At 44.8% G+C, this 4808-nt stretch overlaps 1 pseudogene; it reads right to left on the bottom strand.

The window, feature by feature from the left end:
- Positions 1-1968: 1968 nt before the first annotated feature.
- Positions 1969-2691, bottom strand: LOC119467932 (annotated as a pseudogene).
- Positions 2692-4808: the final 2117 nt, after the last annotated feature.

Consider the following 4808-nt stretch of genomic DNA (forward strand, 5'->3'; position numbering starts at 1 on the left):
TGTTTAAGTTAACACCTTAACAGTGGGCGGCACTTTATGCCCTTTAAACACCTTCCCTGTGTAGTATTATTTCATTAAATCACATGACAAGCATGAAATGAAAGTAAGACTCACTTAATTGAAATATCTAATCACTAGTGAGGCTCTTTTCAGAATGGACTTTTGTAATGATCAATAAAATCCCTTTCACAGAGAACAAATATTCACCAGGATCTATAAAGATAAAAGACTTTTATTTTTTCCTACAGAGCTTGTTAAAATCCATTCTGTCCATTTTGTCTCTAGATAAAAAAGACATGTGACCTAGGACTAAGCAATGGGAAGCTATATCTGTAGAATTATTAATTATTGGCTTTTACAGTTGGAAAGAGTCTTAGAAACTCTCTAGGTTTCAGACTTAGTTGAGTCTTAAAGGGGTTAAGTGACTTCTCCAAGGTCACAGCATTTCTAAAGATTTAGGACTAGAACCCAAGTCCTTGATTCCCTGTCCTGTGACTACTTCACCACAGTCATAGACTTTCTATAAATATATATTATTGGTATATCACATGGAGCAACCTAGACAATGTGATTTCATAGCTCTTGTGTATTATGTGGGTTCAGGAAGATGAAAAAATCCAGTTAGTATCTCCTGCCAGCTCTGTGTTCACTGACCTCACACTGGTAGTGTTTATACCATGGAAATCAGCAAACACTACAGATGAGGACTTTACTAGTGGGGGCGTGGGTATAGTTCACTAATGTTTAAACATTTGTTAGCATATCACTCATAAAATTCTCACCCTCTCTCTGTAAGAATAATGTTCACCTTTGATTCCCTGGATACATCATAGAGAAACAGGCTTTGAGAAATAATTGTTCTTCAAGATTGAATGTGAAATAACAATAGTCACTATTCATTATGTGCTTACCAATATCCCAGGAACGACTCGTGGGGTTTACATGTTTTGCTCCTTGAATCTGCATGATGGTCGTTTAAGGTAGGTGCTCTTACTACCCTCACTTCACGTATGAGGGAACTGAAGCCTAGAGTTGATGTGTAACTTACAAACCTTTGCTGATAATAAGTAGAAGAACCAGAATTGAAAACCAGATTTTGCTCCTAAGTTTTTTTTCCTCAATATTATGTTTCTTCCCAACTTAGTCCCATGAACTATATTCTTTGAAATAATTATAGCTACATCTACTGGGTGTCTGCTAGTGTCTGACGTTGTGCTGGGCCATATATGAATATAGGTTATCTTGCAAAGGAAGCTTTATCAGCACCTTGCATTGTTCTGATGAATAAACTGACAGAAAGGTCAAGTCATTTGCTCTCAGTCACAAAGCCAGGAAGCTGTGGGTGGAATCCACAGTAGGCCTGCCCACCCCAGACCTCTACTTCTCACACCACCTCAAAAGGACTGTGCACCGACAGCTCCAACCCATGCTGGCATTTGGTGAATGTGACTGAGATGCCACAGCTGCAACCTCTGCCCAAGTGCCACCTTTGTGTTGCGTCCCCATGTCACAGGCAATTCTGAGGCACTTTAGACTTCTATAAAACAGAGGTAGTCGTAACATACGCATCCAGACTTTGGTGAAATTAAAGAGCTGAGCAGAGTGACTACGACCACCCAAACCTCACCAACTGTCTTCCAAAACCCATCATGATCCTTGATAGGCCTTTCATTTTTACTTGGAGCTAGCATCAAGCAAGTTTTTTCTCTTTCTCATTTACAGACAGCCTCAGCACTCAGAACAGAAATGAGAATGATTTTTGTTTTTGTTGTTATGTAGTTTTTATTTCATAATCATAAACTTAACTCTCCAACATAGCCAGGCATGGAAGGGAATGAGGAAACAGGGAACCAAAGGGAACAAAAGCACCAAGATTATAGGGTACTGTGAGCAAACGGTGTGGAGGGGGCTCTCCTGAGCTACAGAAGGAATGGTCTGGTGGTTAAGGTAAAACACAAGTCAGACTTATCAGAATTGTCCACAGTCAGCCATGGTGATCTTCTTGCTGGCTTTGCCATTCCTGGACCCAAAGTGCTCCGTGGCGTCCACAGTATTCATGCCTTCTTTCACCTTGCCAGAGACCACATGCTTGCCATCCAACCACTCCATCTTGGCTGTGCAGAAGAAAAACTGGGAACCATTTGTGTTGGGTCCAGCATTTGCCACGGACAAGATGCCAGAGCCTGTACGCTTCAGGACGGAGTTTTCATCATCAAATTTCTCCCCATAGGTGGACTTGCCACCAGTGCCATTACTGCGTGTGAAGTCACCACCCTGACACACAAACGTGGAATAATTCAGTGAAAGCAGGAGCCCTTGTAACCAAATCCTTTCTCTCCAGTGCTCACAGCATGAAAGTTTTCTGCAAACAGCTTGAAGGAGATGCAGCCTGAGTGCTTGCCATTGACGGGGACGGGGAAGAACACAGTGGGGCCGACCGCGGCTGACAGCACAGGGCTGCTGGTATCTGCAAAGCAGCCGAGAGCGGTTTTAAAAAGCTCAGTCTCCCAAGGGCTTTGCAGGTCCAAGTTTTATAGCACAGCAGAGCAAATGCTTTGAACTACAAGGAAAACACTTTATGCTTATTACCTGTCACTGTTTCTGGCCTTACTCTACTCAAATTTGTTGATGGTGGTGGCAGAAAGCCTAAAACTCACATGAAATGTACCAGGAAATGCCAAAAATGATCATGGTGGATTAAAAAAAAAACACTCCATGATAAACCATGAGAACTAATATGAGTGGTTGGAATGAAAAGAAGGATCTACATATTTTTCAGCCAAATATAAGTTATTACGTGTCCAGTGGAACTCAAATCGATGTCTCTAAACTACTTCAATTCTATGGCCAAGTTATATGCCTGTATTTAGCCCTATATGGTTCTGCAGTGCTGTGCTAAGTACTAGGGAAGGCTCAGAAAATGGGGAGAAAAAGAAACTTTTGCTTCCTTACTATTGTTTTCTTCCCTTGTTATTGGAGTAGCTTATTATCTGTCTAAGGAGATAAAGCTAGCATCTTCTAAACAACCTGGGAATAATTAGGTGTTAAACAGTGTGCATTCACGTAGGAGAAGTAAGTATGCTGTCCGCGTGGGCTACATCGGCCTGGAAATGCTCGAGAGAAAACAGCTGAAGGTAAGAGTGGGAGGGACACGGGGCTCCACTGGCTGCCTAGTTCCCTTGAGTGGTGAAGAAGTCATTCCAGCCACTTAAAGTGAAACAGAGGGAAATCAACAGCCTAGCTAGGGATGAGCCTGCTGTGGTCTGGGAACATTTCTCAAATCTATTTTCAAAGTGAGAAATAAGACTGTAGAGGAAACATGGGTCCAATCAGAAGGCCCCCGCTGGCCTCTCAGGGAAGTTTGAGGCATCAGGAACTCACTCTAAGTCCTGAAAAGGAGTCACGCGGTGGAGGTGGTGACTCAAGAAGAGAGGCCCATTCCGCCTCTGCCGTGCCCCGTCTCCACATGTGCTTCTTGTGGTTCCTGAGCCAGGCCCGTTCTGCCTCTGCCATGCCCCGTCTCCACATGTGCTTCTTGTGGTTCCTGAGCCAGGCCCGTTCTGCCTCTGCCGTGCCCCGTCTCCACATGTGCTTCTTGTGGTTCCTGAGCCAGACCCGGACAAACCAGGCCACGGGGAGCTTCAGCATTTGGAGAAGCTATCCCCTTTGCCCTGTCGATGGATCTCAGCATACTTTCCTTCACATTCTCAGTATTCCAGCACTGACTCCTCAAATCCTTCCCTAACCTGCCAAAAGGCGTGGATGTCTGCTGATAACCCTGAGGCTCCTGTGTGGCCCTCCACCCTCCAGGTGCCCAGGATCTGTGCTTCCTAAAGTCTCTACCTTGCCTTGTCACCGCCCTCCCTGCAGAGATGAGATGATGTTTACTCTGCAGGCTTTTCTGGTGTCTAAGGCCTGGCAGCTTCCTGTGGCATCTCTTGGGTGAAGTCCACCTGGATACACCACTCTGTGCTTTACCCCCTGGGACCCGACTTTTGGAGTGCTAAGCCTGTCATGTACTTGCTGTGAGGACACATTCTGTGTCTTCTGATGCAGCACCAGCCCACTTGGCTACATCTCCACATGATCAGCTATCAGGCCTGGACCTCCAGATCCATCCTTCCTGGAATACCTTTTTTGTGTGTCTATTTGTCAACCTGGTAAATATTTATTCACCTCCTGATACGGTCTGGCTCTTTGTCCGTACGCAACTCTTGTCAAAATGTTACCTCCATGTTGGAGGAGGGCTTGATGAGAGGTGACTGGACCATGGGGGCAGACGTCCCCTTGCTGTTCTGAGTATAGTGAGTGAGTTCTCAAGAGGTTTGTTGTTGAGACGTGTGTGGCTCCTTCTTTACTCTTTCTCTCTCCTGATCCATGATGGTGTTTCCTGAGGCCTCCCCAGTGATGCCTCCTGTACAGTCTGCAGAACTGTGAGTCAACTAAACCTCTTTTCCTTGTAAACCACCCCATCCGGGTAGCTCTTTATAACAATGCAAGAACAGACTAATACAGAAAATCGATACCAGAGAAGTGGGGCCTTGCTGTAAAGATTCGTGAAATGTGGAAACAGCTTTGAAAATGGGTAACAGGCAGAGGTTGGAACAGTTTGGAGAGCTTAGAAAAAGAAGGAAAGATGAGGGAAAGTTTGGAACTTCCTATAGAATTGTTAAATGGTTGTGATCAAAATGCTGATCATGATACGGACAATGAAACCCAGGCTGAGGTGGTCTCGACAGGGATGAGGAACTTTGGAAGCTGAAGCAGCCGTCACTTTTGCTATGCATTAACAAAAAGGACGGAGGCGC

Source organism: Cebus imitator, unplaced genomic scaffold, assembly GCF_001604975.1.
Source record: "Cebus imitator isolate Cc_AM_T3 unplaced genomic scaffold, Cebus_imitator-1.0 Scaffold353, whole genome shotgun sequence".
In the NCBI taxonomy this organism is placed as follows: domain Eukaryota; kingdom Metazoa; phylum Chordata; class Mammalia; order Primates; family Cebidae; genus Cebus; species Cebus imitator.